The 24,712-nt window shown below is 41.8% G+C and overlaps 1 protein-coding gene across 2 annotated transcripts in view; it reads left to right on the top strand.

The window, feature by feature from the left end:
- The window catches only part of EVA1A (eva-1 homolog A, regulator of programmed cell death), a 264,800-nt gene that overhangs the window by 188,665 nt on the left and 51,423 nt on the right, over positions 1-24,712 (top strand). The window contains exon 1 of one of the 2 annotated variants that reach the window (XM_075201350.1): positions 19,433-19,793. The exons of the other annotated variant lie outside the window; for it this stretch is intronic. The gene's annotated coding sequence lies outside the window, so the exon portion shown is untranslated. Of the gene's footprint in view, positions 1-19,432; positions 19,794-24,712 lie in introns of those variants that run through there. 2 annotated transcript variants of the gene reach the window in all.

Raw genomic sequence — 24,712 nt, 5'->3', positions numbered from 1 at the left:
GTAATGTGTGAAATTAGAATTCAATGTTATTTTGGTCTAATTGGACCCAATTTTTGTAGATGCTTGCCAGCACACTGATTCCATGCCACAAAGCAGCATATTGTCTACATGTGAGCTCTGTGCTCTTTATCCCATCTGGAGGCCAGACATTAGTAAATATCATTAACAGGCTTCATATGACTGCAATCAGAGTTGACCTCACCGTAGCCTGATTTGTATCCATTGATGGAAAGATCAACACAGGAGCGTAATAAGCATCAAGTCCTCGGTCAGCTCCTGCATTTCTATCACTTAGAAACATGTTTCGATGTGTGTGACTTGTGAAAGTTACAGTTGTGTGAAGCCAACATGGTTCCAACAATACATGAGGCTTTGTCTAAAGTTCAATTTACTGCTCTATACACTCTTTCATCTACTTCCAGATGTTGTGGGCTGAATCCAATTTATTCACTAAGAAACAATGATTAAATGCCATCACTCAGAGTCAAGCTGCTAACTATCCTTACTTTGGGGATGGATTAAGGGGGAATGTCTCATCCCAAATAAATGTGGCTAAAGTGGATCAGTTTTGGTGGGCTAAATTGTTCTGATTTTGTGATCAGCCGGTATGCAGAGCCATGCATTACTGTAAGGGTGGTAGAAATGCCACGGATTAGATCATTTGTAGGCCCCTATGATATTGAACATTGATGGGTTACTGGAGCTTTACTATTTATTACCATATATTAACCAATCATTATATAGTATCTACATATTACGAAGTGCTTTACTAAGAGTCCTGGCTAGAGCGGAGAATACAATCGTTATTCCCTAACACACTGACGCACTCTAGGATTCCTTTTGGTAGGTGTTATGGCTAACGGCTACCGACATAAACCTTTAGAACTGATGGTAAGAGGTCTTAACCTATAACAGCCGCCTTTCCCATAGAGCTAGTAACGCTCATAGGTACTCGGGTGCCCCCAGGTCTTAACTCTAGCGTAGTAAAAGTTTATGTGTGGCTATCATAGGGCAGAGGTAGGAGGCAGATACTTGTAACGCAGAAGACAGATAGCAGGTACAGGCCAAAGATCGTGGGTCAAAAGTAAGCAGGTTGGTCTGGAACAGACCATAAAAGGGTCAGGATGGGTTGTAAGCAGGGAGAATCCAAAAGACAAGCTAAAGGTCAGGAGCAATTAGAGTTCAAGCAGTGTCCAGAAACAAGCCAGGGATCACAACAGGAATCAATCAGAATTCAGGCAGAGTTTCCGCAGGAAACTTGAGCAAGTCAGCTAATGTGTGGCACAAATGCTGTAACCGGCAGGAAGACTAAGTCCTCTCAGCCTTAAATACAAAAATGGGCCAATCACAAGGCAGGGCAAGAACAGCTTGCCGGACATGGCAACAGTGAAGAGAGAATTCTGGTTACCTGCCAACAGATACAGAGGCCGAATGTGACGTCCTGGCTGCTAGGGTAACACCTGGGACACGGCCAGGAGGAGAAGCAGACGAGCCGTCGCGGCTAGTGCGGTGGCTCATGACAATAGGAGCCAATGAATCCATCAGTATGTCTTTGGAGTGTGGGAGGAAACCAGAGCTCTTCAAGGAGACCTATGTAAATATGGGGAGAACATACAAACTCCATGCTACTAGGACCCTGGGCGGAATCGAGCCAACTGCCCCAGTGCTGTGAGGCAGCAGTGCTAACCACTATTAACCACTATGCCATTACTTAAATAGTTTCTTAAACTCTATATAAATATGCCAGGAGCAAAAGAAGAACTTTTGTCTCAAGCTTTTGCCACCTCTCATAATCCTGTTTTTGCTGGGCCTTATGTGACATGAGTCACGCCAGGTTCACTGACATAATTCTAAAGTTTTGTCACAAATTATTATACTGTCACTCTGTCTCTTGGTTAACCTTGTGGAATTATCCCAAACTGCGGGGGTCTATTACATGAGGGGCGGTGTTCTAGTTAAAAATGTATTTTTTGGTCTTGTTGTCCTTCGAAGTTTACATTGGTGGACTTTTTCTAGGGCTTAAATGTGCATTATAGACCAATTGGGTTTATTTTGCAAAATAATTCCAATCCTATGTACAGGTGTTTGCTATATAAACTCTCTAATAGATTTTATGCTTACTGCTCTGACTGTCTATATTACCCAGTATTGTTTTATTAGTGTGTTTGTTTCTAATTGTATAATGCTATGGAATTTGCTGGCGCTGTATAAATAAATAAATAAATGATGATGATGATAGAGCGCATCTAGCACTTACCTTTATTGCACCAGCTCCAGCTGGGAGTATGTACTACTATTTACGGCTGGACCCCACCTCCATGTAATCTGTGCAGCACGTGGCACAGTGGGGTCATGAGTTTGATTCCCGAACAGGGCCTTATCTGTGTGGAGTTTGTTTGTTCTCCCCATTTTTGCGTGGATTTCCTCCGGGTGCTCCGGTTTCCTCCCACATTCCAAATAAACATACTAGTAGGTTATTTGGCTGCTGACAAAATTAACCCCAGTCTGTTTGCATGTTAGGGAATTTAGACTGTAAGCTCCAATGGGGCAGGGACTGATGTGAACGAGTTCTCTGTACAGCGTTGCAGAATTGGTGGCGCTATATAAATAAATGTGATGATGCACTAACCAATATCAATGATTTGAGCAGTTTATACTCCATGAAGTGGACTTATCCCTTAAATTTTGAAGGCGACAAGCTCACTAGTGAGGAAACCCTTCTGGCAGCTTTCAGTGACACTTGTAATGCTTCAGGTGCTTCATTTCTATTAATATGATGTCTGACATTCTGGAATGTTGAGACCTGACAGTTCCTTTGTCTGTGTATCCTGTTGTGTTATTGGTTCACCTGTAGAGGAGCAGGATAAGCTTGTAATAAGCTTAAAACCCAGGATGGCATGATGGCTTCAATTTTCAGATTATTACCTAGACTGTATAATTAACTTACAGAAAGTATGACGGTGATGTGAGTTGTGTAGTACACACTATTTATAAAATGTTTTAAAATCCCGAAAGTTAATAAGAAACCGACGTAGTCTAAATGCAAACAGAAATTTCTGCAGCACATAAAGTATGGGCGTTTACATTGCCCTTAGTTTCCGATTCACTAGTATCAAACATCAGCTTTATACTTTGTTGCAACAATGATGCAGCTATGTGCTAAAGAGTTAAATCCTCAATGTTGTACAGAAGCTGATACAATTCAATGTATTTTTCAACTATATGGCCTTGTACATACAAGTGTTTATTTGAATCGTTTAATGCACGTCCTTAAGGCTTATTAAATGCACGTTAAAGCTGATAGTAAAAACTAATGTAAGCATATAAACCGGTATACACACACTTTAACTTTGGTTTGTATCAATTATGATGTTGCCTGCAGAGTTAATGCGAGGTAAAACACAATAGAACTATTAATAATACAAATACTATAAGAACAAGTACATAGTCCACTGTGCTGCAGGGAAGCTGCGACACGCCCTAGTGAAACTGCTTCTGACGCTTTGTTAAAACGAGGACACACTACAAGATTTTATCTACACTTTTATCTTTTTTTTCTAACACTCATTTGTTTTGCACGAGCTAAGGCAGCCTAAGGCAGCAGTAAAATCAATAACAATGTATAGAATCATCTTAAGGCTGCAGTAACTACTAAAGTGTTGAACATTTACGTTTTACAATGCCTGCAGTGTAAGCAGGAGGACCAATGAGAATGGGTGTCAGAAGGAGACCAATGAGAAGGGGTGCCAATGGGAGGACCAATGTGAAGGGGTGTCAGTGGGAGGATCAGTGAGCAGCGGTGTCAGCAGGAGTCTAATGAGAAGGGGTTTTAGAGGGAGGACCAATGAAAAGCCACAGTGTCATAGAACCATAGAATTTGAAGGCAGATGAGAACCACTTGGTCCATCTAGTATGTCCACTTTTTAACCTATGATAACCTCAAACCCTATTTGACCCTTAGTTCTTTGTAAGGATATCCTTATGTCTATCATCATCATCATTAGATATTTATATAGCGCCACTAATTCCGCAGCACTGTAGAGAGAACTCATTCGCATCAGTCCCTGCCCCATTGGAGCTTACAGTCTAAATTTCCTAACACACACACACACAGACAGACAGACAGAGAGACTAGGGTCAATTTGATAGTAGCCTATTAACCTAGTCCATCCCAATCATATTTACATTGCTGTACTGTATTAGCCTCTACCACCTCTGATGGGAGGCTATTCCACTTATCCACTACCCCTTCTGTGAAGTAGTTTTTTTCTTATATTTCCTCTGAACCTACTTCCCTCCAGTGTCAGTGCATGTCCTCATGTTCTAAGATTTCTCTTCCTTTGAATAATGTTTCCTTCCTGTTCCTTGTTAAAGCCCTTAATATATTTTAAAGTTTCTATCATTTCCCCCCTTTCCCTTCTCTGCTCCAACTATACATATTAAGTTGTTTAAGTCTTTCCAGGTAAGTTTTGTGCTGTAGGCCATGCACCATTTTAGTTGTCCTTCTTTGTACAGTCTGTAACATATTTATATCCTTCTGGAGATACGGCCTCCAGAACTTAACACAGTATTCTAGGTGAGGCCGTACCAATCACCTATACAGAGGCCGCCATTTCTTCCATTTATGTTTCATAAGAACTGTACTTGACTTTTGCTACTTGGTAGATCAGATCTACCCAAGTCAATTCATCCATCTAATTAGCTTTGCAGATCTTTACTCTGCAGGTCTAGTTTCTTTGTATTCACGTAACAAACAAACTACACCATAGACAGCCATTATGAAGTTCAAAAGCATTTATTAAAAACTCACCACTGACTTGCTATAAAAAAAAAAAATCTTGACCTTTCTTTTCTTACCCAGTAATATTATATGGCTTTTATAAACTTTGCGGAGAAAGAGGCCAGGGAGAGGGCTGGAACATTTGGACTGAGAGGCAAACACAAGTAAGTGGCTCAGGCTTTCCTGGCACTGTACTAAAATTGTATGGAGTGAAACTTTGTGGGTCTGGGGTGTCTGATGTGGTTTTGTTTTACCCAGTGAATGAAATTTTTTTATTTTGAAGACCTAATTTTTTTATTTTGAAGACCTATGATCAGACACAACACATACCCATCTGACTTGTATTCCATGCAAAGCCTATTCTAGGGACTTCTATATGATCTAGTAAACATTATAATGACCCCTAGAGAATACAGAGAACATCCTAGTGACCTCTTCATGATCTAGTGAACATTCTAATGACCTCTAGACAATACAGAGAACATTCTAGTGACCTCTACATGATATAGTGAACATTCTAATGACCTCTAGACAATACAAAGAGTATCCTAGTGACCTCTACATGATATAGTGAACATTCTAATGACCACTAGAAAATACAGAGAGAAGTATAGTGACCGTTACATGATCTAGTGAACTTTCTAAAAGGCCTCTAGGCAATACAGAGAGTATCTTAGTGACCTCTAAATGATCTAGTGTACATTCTAATGACCTTTAGACAATACAGAACATCCTAGTGACATCTATCCAAAGTCCCTTTGTCCGGGTGAATGCTTAGAATACTATTATCTAATTCTGAGAACCAGCCTGGACAATTTAGGATTCTGCAAAAAATATTTCACACATTCTGTAAAGTTTTCCAAAATGCAAAGTTATAATAGAAATTTTAGTGAATCTATTGGTATACTGGGTCATACGGTCAGTTTGTATCGTGGAACAGGAAACAGCAAGGAAATGATCTATGTAAATCAGGACATCCTACACAACATTATGAATGAAGCTCCCAATGTGTATAGGAAATCACATTTCCTCAATGGTGTGTAAAAAAAAAAGTAAATAAACTCCCTTAAATGCAGCAGACATGCTTATCTCTGGTCACAGATACAACACTTCAATGACTGCGTAAACCTGTCGGACTCATCATCATCATTTATTTATATAGAGCCACTAATTCCGCAGCGCTGTACAGAGAACTCATTCACATCAGTCCCTGCCCCATTGGGGCTTACAGTCTAAATTCCCTGACATACACACACATACAGACTAGGGTCAATTTTGTTAGCAGCCAATTAACCGACCAGTATGTTTTTGGAGTGTGGGAGGAAACCAGAGCACCCTGAGGGAACCCAGGCAAACACAGGGAGAACATAGAAACTTCTCACAGATAAGGCCATGGTTGAGAATTGAACTCATGACCCCAGTGCTGTGAGGCAGAAGTGCTAACCACTGAGCCACCGTGCTGCCTCAGGAGCTATCTTAAAGTGTACCTGTAGCCTTCACACAGTGGGAATAAACCAGTAAAGCGCTTGGCTGCCCATTGCATACCTCCCTTTCCTCAACATTCTCTGAGAGCCCTAAAATTGGGACTTTCCCGCTGAAATCGGGAGAGTTGGGAGGTACGTTGTTGGAGGGGGGGTATGATTAAGTATAATGCTGCAAATCTCATCATCGAGATGCGAGAGGGCTCCTTGTTCCCCTAGCATACCCAATGTCCTTTTATCAGTGTGAAAAGTAAAGTGTCTATATTGGCTCTAGAAACATTCTGTTATCTTGGTTATTCGATTGTGTGCTAAATTTCTTTTGTCTTGGAAAGGGTTAAGCACGTCTGCATATATATGGGTCTTATTTAAAGTTATGAGTAAAACCAGCTGGAAGGTGCAATGTTGCCAAATCCATGTTACACTGCAGGGGAGGAGGGGCAAATTTAGAATGCGCTGACAGATTTAGAGCAAGGACGGAGCACATCCTAGCTCAACTCTAAATTGCAGCGTTGAAGATGTCCAGCATTTGTGTGCTACATGCAGAAGCAAGCAGTATTTTTCCTGCCTGCAAAAAAACCTGCATTTGCACCCCTTGCATTGTGAAATGGAATGCCTAGGTGCAAGCTTGCACCCTTTATTTGGTTTGCTCAGAATTATATATGTAATCCTATATAATTAAAAATGAAATCTCTGCTCCCTTTGGCAGCAAGGGCACTAAAGTACGTGTAACTCTCTCATCCGCTCCTCTAATGGAAACAGTTATGATTCAACACCCCTACAATGCATTGTGGGACCCTAGTTTATAGCTTTCAATACATGGCAGACGTACCCGAGAACGTCCATTTCCTGTTATGAAATATTTTACACTTCATTTTCCTTATAAAATCTGTGCTCGCTGACATATCATTGGTCTAACTTCTCTTCTGCTCGGAAGGCATTTGTCTGGACACAAATCATTCATAACCACAATGTCTAACATTAGAGAAACAAATGAGTTCATATCACTTGCCAACGCAGGGAACAAAAACTATAGCTTGTATTATGCAGAAAGTGCTGCTTGGCATGAACATGATTATTCTGCAATGCCCAGTAATCTGTATTCTGAAAAACAGAGTAAGAAAAAGATGTTCCTACAAATGAATCCACGGCTGTCAGTTAAGCTGCCTAAAGGGGCTTTGTCATGTTTCAGCTAAAGGCCTTTTTACAAAGTGAAGTTATGCACTGTGTATTTTGTAAAAACAACAAAATCCCCTGATGCTCCCTAATCCCAGGAGAAATATATCGCTCTATAGGTAAATATTGCAATTTGGCTGTAGAGACAGACTCTTGCTCGCTTCCTCCTATAGCTCCTCTGCCCTTGTGGGGCTGGGGAGATGTAACGTATAAAGAAGCAGCCTGGGAGCGAGCACGGAGCACAGTGGCTTTGTGGCTAGCACTTCTGCCTCACAGCACTGGCGTCATGAGTTCAATCCCCGACCATGACCTTATCTGTGTGGAGTTTGTATGTTCTCCCCATGTTCGCGTGGGTTTCCTCCAGGTGCTCCTGTTTCCTCCCACACTCCAAAAACATACTAGTACGTTAATTGGCTGCTATCAAATTGACCCTAGTCTGTCTGTCTCTCTCAGTGTGTATGTTAGGGAAATTAGACTGTAAGCTCCAATGGGGCAGGGACTGATGTGAGTGAGTTCTCTGTACAGCGCTGCAGAATTAGTGGTGCTATATAAATAAATGGTGATGATGATGACTCTGCAGCTGACAAACGCTTTTTGCATATAGCGTGCGGAGATATTTGATGCACTCCTGGTGTCGCAAGCCACTATTTAAACACCATTAGTTAAATGGTCATGACTGATCTTCTTTAAAGTGTATCCCTTGTGCATTTGTGAAAAATCTTGGCCTTTCAGTTTCACTAAGTGACGAAAATATGTGTGCATGGGAAAGCCGTCTCCGCAAAAACCCAGCCAATCTTACCACCAGCGATCATTAACCCCTTGATAGATAGGGATAACATACTTTTTTTTAACATCCTGAAGGGGGTGTCTAAAGGGAAAGTGTGGGGGGTATAATGACACGATTCACATAATCACAGCCCCGCTCTTCGGCCACAGAATGACGCATTTGCGTCAACATGCAGCAGTGGTGGGGTCATAATGCCGCAGTTTGCCTCCTCGGGACCCACCCAATAAAGCTTGATGAAGCAAACTGAAAGAAAGGTTGGATCAGAGCCGGTGGCCTACTCTCCTGGGAGGATTCCCCCGAAATTTGTGAGTCTTCTAGACATTCTGGGAAAGTAGGAGGTATGTTTTATTGATGGGCCCCTGTGTCATAAATGTCTTACACTTTTTATTTAAAATGCCTTGTACGGGCAGATGTTCCTGTGACACTGATCTCGTGTGATCTTTCGGAGTCAATGTACAGAAAGCTGGAGCAGGATGTTGCTCAGAATCACAGTGAGCATTAAAGAAACGTTCAGCTCTGATTGTAAAGTGTAATAATTAAACAGGTAAATGAGGTTCAAAGAAAAATTCAAAACATTGTTGACAACAACGGTGTTCATTGATTAATCTCAGTTACTAAGGACATTGGACAGACCTTCAGATTATATATCAGAAGCTGGTCACTGCATACTACCGAAACCTGGTACATTTATGAGACTATCTAGTGCTCTTCTATAATTTTTGGGGGGTGTTGTTCCACTTTAAGTGATGTCACGTGACAGATATATTGTTCTCTTTCTACCAGGCAGCCATCTGAGCATGATACAATTTCCATGTTCTTCCGCTCACTGGTTTTAAGTCGGTTCTCCAGCTTCCTCCAGGACAATTTAGTGCTTCTGAAAGTAAAGCATGTTAACGCTTCAGGACTAATAAAGGGAGATGACACAGTTACATTGTAACTGTTTTCTTACCAAAAAATAATTCTGTAACATACGTAGGCAGGGATGGAGAGCAATCAAGGCCACGGTTTTACAGGTTTGTCTAAATCTGTTTTCACATAACGTTTGGGTTGAGTTGATCATTGCATCATCGATTCATTGAAAATGAAGGAATTCTCTGCCTTAAACTTCATAAGTGCCGAGCTACATGATCGCTTCTGGATGAGATTGCGAGGTCTGTAACTAATTGTTTTTAACCACTCCTGCTTAAATGATTGAGGGATTACATGCCATCATGTTAAAACAAGATTGCACATGTGCCAGAACACGCATGTGCAGAAGAAGCTCCCTCTCTATGGGGTATATTTGAGAAGTAGTACTATCAAACTTTCACACACTTACCGTAACTCCAACGCAAGCTGGAGTGTCCCGCATATTTATAAATGGTGCATTGCATCAGATATCGTTGCTATCTGCTGCTTTGCATTCTCAGTGGCGCACGCAGGGGGGGGTTTCTGAGTCTCTAGAAACCCCCCCTGCGCTAACAAAGTGGCCACTGTCCTATACAGCAGCTGCGGCGCTGTCAAAGAAGCATCCGCGGCGGTACTGTATTGTATACAGCACCGCCGCAGACGCTTCTTAGACAGCGCCGTGACTGCTGTTTAGGACAGCGCTGGCGGAACGGAGCTGCTGCTTTTTTTTTTGGGTCGGCGGAGGGAAACCCCCCCCCCCCGACAATCCTCCGTGCGCCCCTGATTCTGTTTCGTTTTTGGGAGCAGTCACCATTCAATAGTATGGTGACTACTCCTTACCGCAATCTAAGAAATTCCGAAAATAAAATGTTTTCGGTAACTTGTTATGCTAATGTATGCCAGCTGAAGCTGGCGTACATTATCATAATTGAAAAATTTCAGTGCTGTCAGAGCTGGACAGCGCATGTGTGGAGGGATCACATGATCACACCGATCTCTCTCTGCAATTATAGTTGCAGAGCGAGAGCAGAGATGTTTGTGCACATGCCCAGGTTTTCAAATTGCACATACGCAATTGCAGTATGAAGAGGAGCGAAGAACACCTGGAGGAGATCCGGAGACAGCGCGTTCCGAAGAGGCAGGGTAAGTATTTTTTTTAATCACAGAAACAGCAGTTTATCGGAACTGCTGTTTCTGTGTTGGGTTCTTCATAAATTTGAGAAATAGTTCAATCCTTATCAATGCGATATGGATTGAAAACTATTTTTCACTTTTTGAGAACATTGATAAATGTGCCCCTCAGTGAGAGCACTTCACAAGGTTCTACATTGCCTTTTTATTGCCTATTGCATAGTGTGTCATAATCTACGCGTAATAAGCAAAATAACTGGGCTCCTCCTTGCCTCTGTTTGCGCACAGATAGAGCATGTTGTATAGCGTGCTCTCAGCTGATTAGAGAGGAGTCAAGTTTTGCAAATTAGCGAATTTTGCACAGGTGCGAAGATCCGGGGATACAATCTTGCTTTGCTATTTTTTTTTGTGTGGAATTTGTGTGGAATTTTTAGTCTACAGGTGTAGCTGGGACAATGATAGTACCAGGTCATTCTGCTCTGTGTTGTGTTGTGTTGTGGTTAAGGGATACTTACCAACTTTTCCACTCTTCACCTCTGGGAGATCCTTGATTTCTTTAAGGTTCATGCATTGTGATTGATTCTCCAGGGGGTAGTATAAGTTATTTGTTACTTTTTGTCCAAACAGGACTGGTTTGCAAATTCACTGATGACGTGTGTATCGCTGAAGCTTGACTGAATCGATTCACTCATCTCTTAGAGCAAGCAAGAGGCCGGGGATGGTGCAGCCAAGGCTGATTCTGCTTAGACTTCCCACTGTCTTATCCAAGCATCTCTTGCAGTGTCGTGTGATCTGATTGTCCCTGGCATAGTGACTAAAGCATGATTTACGTTTTATTGTGCTCCCTGCTATTGCCTTGGCCTCCTACATGCCAGAGTCTTGCATTTGAGATGGTGTTGCCTGTTGTAAATCTATAAAGTTTGTATTTCTGTAGGTGAATTACAGTCCGTTCCCTGCAGTTTGTACTGAAACAAAATATGAAAATATTATATCATAGAGAATCCCTTGATCTCTCTCAAAGTACCAGAAGTCTCCTCAGTTTTTATAGAGCAATTACCCTGAAAATCTACTAAAATGGAAATACAGATTGACTCATTATGCAACGATTTGGAATCTTTGACATATGCACAGTCCTATGTGGCAGAATGGAAATTACAGCCCTCTTTTGTTAGTAAATTCAGCTTCCATTAAAAGAATCAGGGCAATAAAAAAACAATGCATAGAATAAAAGCCTCCTTACCATCGCCCCCTTAAAACTACATATGTATTTATGACTGTCATTAGTAGCAAAACAACATATAGATCCTATAAAGCATGGGTTTATACTGTATACCTGTCATTCAGTTCTGAAAAATTTACGTCATCATCATCACCATTTATTTATATAGCGCCACTGATTCCACAGCGCTGTACAGAGAACTCACTCACATCACTCTCTGCCCCTTTGGAGCTTACAGTCTAAATTCCCTAATACAAACACACACACACAGAGACAGAGACAGAGACTAGGGTCTATTTTTGATAGCACCCAATTAACCTACTAGTATGTTTTTTGGAGTGTGAGAGGAAACCGGAGCACCCGGAGGAAACCCACGCAAACACGGGGAGAACATACAAACTACACAGATAAGGCCATGGTTGGGAATTGAACTCATGACCCCAGCGCTGTGAGGCAGAAGTGCTAACCACTTAGCGACCGTGCTACATCCTGAGTTGACCCCCATTAACAAGTTGTTTTGTTAAGTTATTAAAAAAAAAGGGTTTTTTTTTTCTGTAAATATTCCAGGGCTGGCACCTAGGCAGTCTAAGGTGCCAATGGTTAGGGGGAGCCTGAAACACTGACGGAGTAATGTAATGTCTTTTATCCAGTACCTTTAATGTGTCTGGGCACCCCTGCACGGCCTGCTGGCCACTGTCATAAACCATAAGCATCCTGCAACTTCTTTCTTGTGAAACTGCCAGCTGCTGCTCCTCCATATTTGTAATGGGCTGGGAATGTGGCGGTTGACTATGATGTCATAACCAAGTGCCACACTACCATTCTGAGGATCAGAGGATACTGCCTCCACCTCCTGCATACTAAGGCAAAAAGTAGCAGAGGGTGGGTGACCATACCAGTGGGGGGGTGCCATTTTGTGGAGTCGCTCACCCCCTAAGGCACCCCAAAGCTAGCATTGGCCCTGTGTAGAAGACAGGAAGCTAGAACCTGACAGTTGATAGAGATATGTCTTACTGCAGTGTAGCAAGAAACTACAAGGTTTGCTCCTTAGTAAAAACATATTCTTGAAAATCCACATGCCTGCATAATGCCCTGATTTATTGGCTGCAAATAAGTTATTCGTCAGGGCGTAAAAATCAGAAGCTTAGGAAAAATGGCTGTTAATAGCTACTTAATGAACTTCAGTATTGCAAACTACCAGTCATGTGGAGATGCTGCTCACAAGGGAAGGTGCAAGTAAATATAGAGTATACGGGAGTCCAGGTCTATTCCACTACCAGATGACTGGATCGAAATAGATCAAAAAGACTGATGCACCATCTCCCTTAGCTTAGATGATGATCAAATTAGGCACAAATGCAAATATATCACCGTAAAATAAATGTGAGTGGAGCTTCAGAATATACACAAAATGTCATCAATAAATTGTTTTTAGTCAGAAAATGATATCAAACTAAGCTGATTCAGTGGTCTAAGTTGTCTCCCAGATAGCTACAACACACCTGTGACCACACCGGATCCCCCACCAGACAACAAGCATGCCTATATGTTAAAGCCAAACCTGTGGAGGACACAAGTGGAAAACAGAGAACTCAAGCGATGACAATGTGCCCAGAGCAGAAACAAAAGTTAAAGATTCAGGCAAGAACTATAGTCAGCAACTTGTGAATCTTGTGGATGCCTAAGGTCGATTGCCAGGTTTGGAAAGCTAGAATAAATCAGTTTAAAAAAGCAAAATAATCAACAGAAGGTAGAAAATGCTATGAAAGAGGATGAGAACACCTCATGAACTGCCTTTAAAACCAGTGTGGGTGTATCATAAAAGCATACATAGTATATTGATCCAGGAGCCGCGAGTTATATGACTATAAAAACTTCTTCTATCACCTTAACCAATGTAAGTCAGAAAGTGTTACAACCTCAGAATGAGGTTCTCTTTCCTGCGCAGAAATCACTATGCTCACCAAATATAGCAGTAAATAATGTACTCTATATAATTAGTCTTAAAAGTAACCTGTGGTCAGTGCAGAAACTTCTATAGCAAAGTAGTGACATTCAAGGATGACAGATGCATCGTCACAAATGAAGTCACACTCTTGGAGTGATAAATCGCTGACTAATTATACCAGACAAGCAGGTCCGATATATAAACTGCATTGATATGTGGCACCAATGACTGGGATATAGCTTCTTAATTGCTTTGGGTTCCTATCTAAAGAACAGCTCACTAATAATATCAATATTGATCAGCGCATCCAGATCATGCAATGCACTAAATGCTTGAATGGAAAAATGTCAGGGCAATATTTTCCAAAAACAAGCAGTAGCAGAGTTGAGCATTCTTTGGACTAGATAAACATGGTCTTTGGACTAGATATTGTGGATTAATGACCATTGAGACACCAGGAAGGAAGAAGTAATTTCTCATGTTCATTGATGATCCACGATTGTCTACATGCTCCACATGCTTCACAGCAAGAAGGAAGTATCGGAGAAACTCGAAAATATCTTACTCAAATAAGGAACTCGTTTGGCAGGATGCCCAAGGTACTACAGATAATAGTACTGAATAAACAAGTTATAACACACAAACCATCTTGAAAAAAATATTGATTTATATTCCAGACCACAGTACCATAAAAGCCAAAATAATGATTTAGCAGAAAGAATTGCATTTACAGTGAAATCTAGTGAAGTATTCTCTTTGATCATCATCGTCATCATTTATTTATATAGCGCCACTAATTCTGCAGTGCTGTACAGAGAACTCACTCACATCAGTCCCTGCCCCAATGGAGCTTACAGACTAAGTTCCCTAACACACACAGACAGACTAGGGTCAATTTGATAAGATCCAATTAATCTACTACATTCTTTTAACAGAAGGTATTCACATTAACAGCTAATTTATATACCACTACCATTATCCTACAGAACACAATCAAACTAAATCAGCCAGTAATTATGGGTAAATACATCTTCATCATCACCATTTATTTATATAGCGCCACTAATTCCGCGGCGCTGTACAGAGAACTCACTCACATCAGTCCCTGTCCCATTGTAGCTTACAGTCTAAATTCCCTAACATACACACACACACACACTAGTGTTAATTTTGTGAGCAGCCAATTAACCTACCAGTATGGTTTTGGACTGCTGGAGGAAGCCGGAGCACCCAGTGGAAACCCATGCAAACATGGGGAGGACATACAAACTCCACACAGATAAGGTTGGGAATTGATCTCATGACCCCAGTGCTGCGAGGCAGAGGTGCAAACCACTTAGCCACTGTGCTGCCCCACGGCAGATATGCCAATGACCTACTGGGCTAAAGCAATCATGACAGCCTGCTATCGCTAAAATATTTTACCCAATAAGTCTACAGAGAAAACAGCTTACAAACAGTGGGACAAAAATTAGCAGCATATTAGAATATTTGAAAGCAAGGCCTATGTACATGTTTCAAAAGAAAAGCATACCAAATGTGAAGCTCAAGCAATTCTGGTAGGCTACAGCGAAAGCCCAAATGATTACAGATTAAAACTCACCTGTTCCTTAAGGCCTACCAACCATCCACTTAACCTCTCACCCTTCTGTTTCTCCCCTGGCTCCTTTTTACTCTCCCCTTTGCTTCACTGGCTCCCTCTTGTGCCTGATTTTGTCTACCCTCCCTTAGGATGTAAGCTCGTATGAGCAGGGCCCCTCTCCTCTCCTGTCTCCACACCTGTTCTTCCGCTCCGTCTTTACAGTATTTGCCTGCCTGGAGCTTCTGAAGTTCTGGTACTTTGTGTTTATTGTTCTGTATTGTTCTACCCTGTATAGTCTACTGTTTGTACCATGTACGGCGCTGCGGATACCTTGTGGCGCCTAACAAATAAACGATAATAATAATAATAATAATTACAGAATTCTGCACCAATTCACTAACAAGATAACAATTAGCAGAGGTGTAGCGAATGATGAAGACTGTGTCACTAAAATTGCAAGTAATTTCAAAGCATGGGCGCCAAACTCATTCAGAAACACAATAAAACAAGGAAACCAAGCAATGTGACATTGAATTGATTTTTGCCAATCTGGTTTTCAAAGAAGGAGGGAGAGATAAGTATCACTTCTACCTTCAGTTAGATGGAACATAAGCATCCCTGTCTAAAATAGTCCAAACAGTATCAACCCTAAACCTAAGCTAGAATTGGGGAAGGAGTCACAAATATTGTCTATCCATGAGAAGCAGAAGTTGTTTAAAGTTGTAGATGAAGATGAAGTAATTAAATTAAACCTCTCAACCATTTCTAGACTCAGAACCAAGATGTGACTCGAATAATAATCCTTGTCATGTGGGGGTGTTAGAATATTCAGAGTTATCTGAGGCTAACATTAGGACTGTACTATAGACTGGACATGAGGTTATACTGTATACTGGACATTAGAATATACTATATATTAGGCATGAGGTATATCATATGCTGGCTACTGGGGGCCTGTATCATATGTTGGACATTTCAGGCTATCTACTATATAAATGCCTAGTGGCGTGTGTGGAAAAAAAAAACAAGCTGCAGCGCCACCTGCTGGGCAGAGTTATACACTGACCTATATATTTCTTGAAGGAGAAGTGACAGTTGGGAGTGGTTGGTGGTTGCCGGGGGTGACAGTGGGGAGTTTTTAACACCTTAAGTAGCTTGATGAAGGATGTGGCGATGAAGATGAAGGATGAGGTGATGGAAAAAAATGATGAGGTGGTGACATGTGGACAAAACCACGTTAAAAAAGGGCGCTTGCGTCGAGAAGTAACGCTCTTCCCCTGAGGAGGCCTGGGCTAGGCCCAAATGCATGACAAGAACCTTTTTAACACCTTAAGTTGCTTGATTTGACTAGAATGCATGAGTATCATGCACGGGTTAACTTGTATTATATACTTATATACTGGCAATGTGGCTGTATTTTATGGTGGAAATTTTGAGGTTGTATTATATCAGTCATTGTTTTTTTTTTTAGATGCTGGTCGGTATTAGGGATAGGGAAGAGGCGGTAGAGGGCCCCTGGCACAGATTTGTACTTAGTTAGCTGGTGAGACTCTCCTCTGCTCAGAAGACAATTCAAATAAGGGCAATCTTGGCTTTATACAGAAGAGGTAACCAACTTATATGATGATATTCCACTTAGAATGTCAGCTCTCTAATGAGCAGGGTCCTCCATACCCTTTGTTTTCGTGTCTGCATTTATTTTGTCAGCCTTGTTATAGGCAAATCAAGGGGGGGGGGGGGGGGGTTCCTAGTGCCTGGAAACCCCCCTCCAAGCCTGGGGCACTGTATAATTGAGGTGGCTGGACCCTGCCCCCGCTTCACACAGCTCTGCTCGAAAAGAGAGAGCTGTGTTCACTTAACAGTAGTGCATGCAACATTGCCCATGTATATTATGGGGATAGGGAGAGTTGGAGAGCAGCCAAGCACTCTCTAAAATTATGTCCACGCCCCCCATGCATGCTGGTCAGGCCCACTGGTGGTGCGGTGTGGCAACTCCCCCTCTGCAAATCCTGCGTTTGCCCCTGCTTGTATGACCTGTTTTATGTATGTTCTGTTTTTCCTACTGTACAGCGTTGCGGACCTCTGTGGCGCCTTACAAATCTACAATAATAATAATAATAATATTGGGCTGGCGGATGAAAATGCATATTATGCCCATAAAAAGTAACCTTTATTATTTAGTCATTGGTGCAGTATGGCTTGGCTTCACACAGCAAGATTTCTAACATCCTATATTCTCATTCAATCATCCACTTTTAAACTAACAAATAATTTTTTCATGGTGAGTTGTGCCACTTTTTCTGTGCAGCTTCACACCATACCCTCCCTGCACCCACTGCTGTGACTCTTAATAAAATACGTGTTATGGTCATAATAAGTAATAATAAGAAAATAGAATAATTTGTGCAAAGTGAGCTGACTTCTATGCCTTCACCTCTGCATGTTTCCACAATGCTTTAAAAAGCCCATTACATTCAATTTACTGTTTTAAGAAGATGATTTTATACTGCCCTTTTAGAAGTCTATACAAGACACTTCAAATTTTTAGCCCATTAACCAACTAACCTGCTATCAACGCTATTTGCAGCGATGAGTGATGAATAAACAGTGCAATTTATTCATTTACTCATGTCGGGACAGCTGCTTGTTGGAGATTGCCTTATAGTCTTTACATTTGCCGCTTGCTGATGGCAGTGGTTAAAGTGTATACCTCTGGGTTCTGTCTCGGGCTATACACTGTGCAGATGCGCTCATCAGGCCACACATGCGCACAAAGCGATTACTGAAAGGATGGACTGCGCAGCATGCTGGCGGGGCAGCCTGCCGTGGCGTTAGCAATCACAGACCAGCTGTGTGAAGATAAATTGCCCTAGTTCGCTGTTTCCATAGAGATCTATGGGGTTGCGGTGTTGAGCATTACTTTGGTTAATCTATATGGATACCTCCTGCATTAGCCCATTGATAAATGCCCCTGTTACTTTAATTCTGCATGATTTCTGAAAAAAATAGGTTAGTTAAATAGGCCCCTGAGAATACATATGATGGCAGATTGTTTTCATCTTGTAACACAAAGAAATCATTCACATGTGGAGAGATCCTCTGCGTTGGTTGTTATGCAACATTTCATCATCGGTGACAACATGGGAGGTCTGGCATCCAGATCCAGGGCGAGCAGAACTAGGGTGGTCCACAGTACCCTGCCCTGGACTCCTGCAAACATCTTTCACCTAATGCAGGCCTGGCCAACCTGTGGCTCTCCAGGTGTTGTGAAACTACAAGTCCCAGCATGCACTGCCAGCTATCGGCTGGCTATCTACTGGCAAAGCCTGCTGGGGCTTGTAGTTTCACAACATCTGGAGAGCCACAGGTTCGCCAGGCCTGTCTTAATGCTTCTCAAGGGCTAACAGATTGCAAGAGTTTGATTGTAAATTGAACGGTTGTCATTGGACCTGGCTGGGGTCCGATTTGCATTTAATAATGTGAGTAAAAATAGATGTTAAATAGGTTTGTCAACTACCATTTTGGTAGGTCACCGGCAGTCACTCCATTGACTTCAATGCATTTAACTTGCCTTAAACGCATTGCATGGAACAAGAGGTGCTATAGAAACCACAACATACAAACACAAATAATATCCCTAGTGGGTATACTGAACTTATAAACAATGAGTTCCATTAACAGACCTGTTTACATGCCTTGTTCTAGCACTTAAAACACTTGTAACCCCATGTATTTTAATGGTCACTGTTCAGGGGCGGGCTGGGCCGGGGGGCATTGCACAATTTTTCAGGATTTTTACCTGAAATCGCACGTGATCAATGACGCGCCCGCATCCCGTGTAATGAGATGCGGCCGCCTGTGTGCCCCCCGGGCTGAAGTCTCCCAGCCCGCGCCTGTCACTGTTTACATGCAATCATCTTCATGCGTCATTAAAAAATAACATTTAACTTAATTTATCCGTTAAAACACAACACATTCAAATCTAAATCATTCAGCAACAAAATATGTTTTATTTGTTGACCAAACCGTTGTGGCTGAAAACAAACAAACAAACAGGACTTTTACAAAGAAATAGTTTCTTCCCAGGAAACGACATTCGATTTTTGTGTGGTTGTAGTAGCATTTTACAATGCTGCAGTGAGTAGTCATCTTACAGCTCTGGCTGTTGTGTCTCAACAGAACTGGGCAAGTAGGAATTTAAAAGGCTGAGGAGAGAGAGAAAAAAGAAGGGTGTGTTTTGTATCAGTAAAAAATCTCTGCTGCCAATGAGTGATAGCAGACAGTCCTGTGCTGGTCCCTTTACCCTGAGTCTAGTCTGCACCCGCTCATAGAGCCAAGCCAGGGGAGGAGGTAGGGTTGGAAAGGGAGGAGAGAGAAGCAAAGTATTGTGAAGAGGTTGGAGGAAATCAGACAACCTCTTTTTTTTTTTTAAGTGTGTCAGACTCCAGGCTTTCTAGCAAATGTTTCTGGTTATAATTCTACTTCTGAGCTGTGTGTCTGGGAACACTCAGTGTATTAGTGCAATGTGCCTGTAGTGTTAGCCTTGTGGGAGTCTGTTTTAATAAGCTGCTGCTCCAGATCTTCATTCATTGAGAGAAAACTTGGATAACTATTAACCCTCCACGAAATCAGCAAGCAGGGGATTCCACGTTACCTGCATTTACTGCAAGAGAGACCGAGTCTCTGGATAAGCCGTGTACCTATTGTTGCAGAAGATTTGGGGGGGGGTCTCTTTACCTTCAACTTTGCAGAGTTTGGAGAAAGGACTCACGAAAAGAGCCGGTCAGTTCCTGCTAGCTAAAAGGTAAGTCACAGTGCTGGTGTCACCAAAAGGGGGATTGCAGTGTTCTCGCAGTGATGCAAAGTTGATACTTTATTTGCAGTTTGTAATTGTAGCAAGAATGTAAATGATACAGATTGTAAATACCCTTGTGGGTCTGTAATTTGTTTAGTGATTGCAATGTATAGGAGAAATATCTGGTACACACAGATTTAAATCTCTACAACCCTACTTCTCTTTTTAAGTCCCTGGTTTCCAATGACACAATTAAGTGATGAAATGATGCATGCGAGTAGATTTTATTGAACATTTCCCCCTTTAAGTTAACCAGTCGTGTTCCAGGTGAAGGCTACACCATCAGAATCTATGGTTGAATATTTTGCAGCAGATTTGGGTAGTTGCTCTCTCACTTGGGGATTCTTTAGCCGTCTGTTTGGCGTACATACGTCTTAGTGCGCTACGCTTTGCTGTTCCCATACACACACACACACACACACACATATATATATATATATATATATATATATATATATATATATACACGGTTGTTCAGTGGACGACAAGCTCTCTTATTGTCTGTCCTGAAATATAACATTTGCTTGAATGGCGTAAAAAAAAAGAAAAAAGAATTTTCAGCGTGAAAGTGGACTTTATTACTGAAGGGGTTAAGATAAATATACTGAAACGTGTGAACTCATCTTGCTGGTGTTGAATACATGAAGGCTGCCCGCTGTAGGGATGGTCTTTACAGCAAGCACACTCCATTCACTCCTAGCCCTAGATGCTATTGAGAGACCTGTGGTATGCATTGTGCTACTCTAATTCCATCCAATGTGTACTTTGCTCTGTAATCTCACTGATGATGTTTTGACATCTCAGAGAGCGGCTGCTTCTTGTTTGGTTATTGCAAACTGGTTGCCAAAGTTATATGTATAAAAAACGTACAAAAGAAAAACAAAGGCATATGACAGAAGAGCTCAGACTACCAACACCGTCAATGTTGCTGTGCTCGTTCTGTGTTTATAGTGTGAGGTGCTTTTTGAAGTTTGGAATCCTTATTCGGAAAAAGTACCATGCCACAAAACCGTGCACGCTCTTACAGGCAATTTACACATTTTAAGGTTTGCCCATAATCTACCGGCAGGCAGCCATTTTCTAAGCTGAATTTATATTAAACCGTACTTGCCAAGTTGGCCTCCGGGAGACCACGGGGCGGGGCCCGGCAAATCGTGTCATTTTAGCCCCGCACCCCGTGGCGCAGTGACGCAAACGTGTCATTTTACTGCGGGGGTGTGCCAAAATGAGGCGATTCCCTGAGAATCGCATCATGGAGTCTCCAAATCCTGCCCACTTCACAGGTGGGCAGAGGTGGGAGATTTGCTTGCTCTTCCGGGAGTCCGGGAGACCCACCTGGAATTCGTGAGTCTCCCGGACATTCCAGGAGAGTTGGCAAGTGTGTATTAAACATAACAGAAGGATTTGGTGAAGTCATTGATGTTGTTGGTTATGAATGAATTAATAGACTGCATTCTCACGAATATTGGTTCAACCCACAAAATGTCTGCCTCCACTGTGACTAGATGAAGGGTGCAGTTTAGTCTGCCATGGAGAACTATGAAGCTTGTAGCCTATTGTATTACATATATTTCTATGTTTCACCCACAGTTAACTATGTGCTTCAAATAACTAGTTTGATATGAATACTTCGAAATATAGTTTATCTCATACCGGAATGTCCAGGAAACTCCTGAAATTCGGGTAGGTCTCCCGGACTCCCGGGAGAGCAGGCAAGTATCCTGCAAATGGCAACTTGCTGTCAAAATGACACGATTCTTGGTGAATTGCGTCAATTTGTCCCCGCCCCCGCATCAAAAACGGCATTTTGTCATGGGGGCAGGGCCAAAATGCCGCGATTCGACGTGCCCCGCCCATCCCGCCCTCCATCCATACCCCCTGCCTGGGATCTCCCGGAATGAAGTTTTGGTTGGCAAGTATGGTTTATCTTACATTAAACAAACATTCCCAGAAATAAAATCAGATTTTAAATGCAATTTCCATTGTTTACTGTGGTATACATCTTGTGGCTGCTATAATACCTTATTCCTCAGCTTTCATAGTTATTTTTTTCTCAGAAGCCTGCGCCTCTGTGATGTAGTCTCATGTTTTTGATTTGGTTGTGGTAATGGGGCTGGTATTCATGGCAAGTAAGAATATGAATCACTTTTTGTTCTGTACCACGTGTGTTGAGACTTAATAACCTTCAGGAGCTGATAGACAACTCGCTGGAGTACTACAGACTGTACAGTAGGCTGTGTCTTAGTCCTTCCTTCCTTTGCATTCACACATACCTCTTTAAGTGTTGTGTTTTTATTGTTTTGTTTACATACTCTGAGATAGTTTGTTGTTTATGCATTTTTTATGAAATTTAGCAAAATTAATTATTCTCGGTAACAAAAGCAAAATATCTTGTTGCATTCAACCAATCAGATTCTAGCTATATTTTATCTAGTACATTCTAGAACATGATCGCTAGAATCTGATTGGTTGCTACAGTGAGGTCAGGTTGTAAGTGGGCAGGGGGTGCTTACTGAATACATTAAGATATTAGATAGATTGATCCAGCGAGGGCAATAGGTGCTTCTCCTCTTTGACAAAGCAATCCTAAAAACAAACACATATAGGATTGCCCATTCATTTTCAATGCTTCAATTTTATTAAGTCGCTGTCAACTAATTGTACATAATTACTAATACCCAGAAAAATACACAGTATTAACAGCAATAAGAATCCAGCTGAGTGGCAAATTAATCTGCCTTGGGCTCTGAGTGTGGCTCAGACCGTTGGCCTTCATTCCACATACTTCTTTTATACTTGATTAATCACTGAAACATATTTTCCATGTTTGATCAACCACTGAATTGCATCAAAAAGTAATATTTTCGGTAAAAAATTGCACTTATAACCATAATAAGTATAATTTTAATAGGTAGGCCCCTTAATCTCTCTAAAGGTCTTTATTTTACCCCGAAATTTAAGTGGAACAGGTCTGGGCCCCCTTATTGCAGTATGCCCCGGACTACTGCCCAAATGCCCCTAAAATATGCTGCCACTGACCCGGATAGTACATGCGTGCTCATACTTACCAGCTCTGTCCCTCCAGGAGTTCTGTGCCATTTTGGCCCCGCCCCTCGAGGCAGTGACGCAAAATTATGCCACAGAGGGCGAGGCCAAAATTATGCGATTCATAGCGAAGGACATTTCCAGAATACGCACATATCTCACACAAAACACCGCAAAAACATTAATTCATGCACTCACATCGACTACTGCAATTCCCTCCTTACTGGTCTTCCCAAAGTCAGACTTGAACCCCTACAATCTATTTTGCACGCAGCGGCTAGATTGATTTTCCTTGCAAACCGTTCTTCCTCTGCTGAGCCACTCTGTCAGTCTCTACATTGGTTGCCTGTATTTCAACAAATCCAATATAAAATTCTTCTACTAACAAACAAGGCCGTCAACAAAATTGCACCGACATACATCTCCTCACTTGTCTCAAAATATCTCCCAACTCGACACCTCCATTCTGAACAAGATCTACGTCTCTCTTCCACTCTCATCACATCCTCCCATTCCCGGTTACAGGACTTTTTTCGGGCTGCCCCCACTTTGTGAAATTCCCTCCCTCTCACAATAAGACTTTCCTCTAGTCTTCAAACCTTCAAGCGTTCTCTGAAAACCCTCATCTTCAGACAAGCTTATGATATTCCTCAACCAGCATCTTACCTTTGTGTTCTAGCTGGTCCAGTTTACAATATGATGTAGCACATGCCCTTGTGTTTCTAACTCCCATTGTCCTATAGATTGTAAGCTTGCGAGCAGGGTTCTCTTACCTCTCTGTCTGTATGTATAACCCAGTATTGTCTTATTAATGTTTGTTCCCAATTGTAAAGCGCTACGGAATTTGCTGGCGCTATATAAATAAATGTTGATGATGATGATGATGATGATGAAGGAGGCTCTCATCCTGCCCACTTCACTAGGAAGACCTACCCAGAATTCCAGAGTCTCCTTGACATTTCGGGAGAGTATATACATACGCAAGTATTTGTGTGTTATATATAACAAGACATTTAACATAGGATTTTTTTTTCCAGACTTTCAGAACAAAATGTTTATAGTTTTCTTTTTCTTTTTCTTATTACACCATCAGGTGTATTGGGGTGTTTACGACAAACCTATATGTGGTGAACAGAGCGGTCAAACGCAGTGTTTACAAACCCGTGGCACATGGCTCTTGTAGAATTGGTCTGTAATGTAAACATAGATTTGTGAGCTGCTTCGCATTTAAAGGGTTGTGGGATTTCTGCTCTGGGTTCAGGCTGCCTGTCAGGAGGCCCCACATGTTTCCTTCCTCCCAGCCCCAGCACACCTTGCCATATCATGTTACATCTATGAATAGTTGGAATCTCCTGCTCTATTCACGGCCGGCTCTTCCTACAAGCTCCACTGTCCCGTGGTGCAGACACATCTATAATAAGGCTCTCACACTATCTAGCAGAGCCTTTGAACCTCTCAGTTCTACACTTGTCAGTTCATTCAGAGATAAGAAAAGCTTCCTCTTGTAGGATACGTGTCTCTGTCTGTTTCCCTGTGGAAACATAGTATTTATTGATCAACAGATACGTCTAGTCCTTAACAATTGTGCTTATTGAAGAGTCAAGGCCTTGTTTAAGGTTGGATACATTTACACTTCGAGCGTAGGCATAAATATTTTGTTGCAAAAGAAGTGGACTTAAGTGTGTATGTTGAGTGGCTGTTGAGTTGGAGATGCATCCAACTTATAAACTAGTAGCACTTGTGTCAGGCCTATGTCGGGCATACAACGTACCTCTCAGCATGCAGCAGGACAGTGGGGCGTGTCCAAGTCTCAATAGGGGCGT

This window comes from Mixophyes fleayi, chromosome 3 (assembly GCF_038048845.1).
Source record: "Mixophyes fleayi isolate aMixFle1 chromosome 3, aMixFle1.hap1, whole genome shotgun sequence".
Taxonomy (NCBI): domain Eukaryota; kingdom Metazoa; phylum Chordata; class Amphibia; order Anura; family Limnodynastidae; genus Mixophyes; species Mixophyes fleayi.
This window is presented reverse-complemented; position numbering and strand designations above follow the sequence as displayed.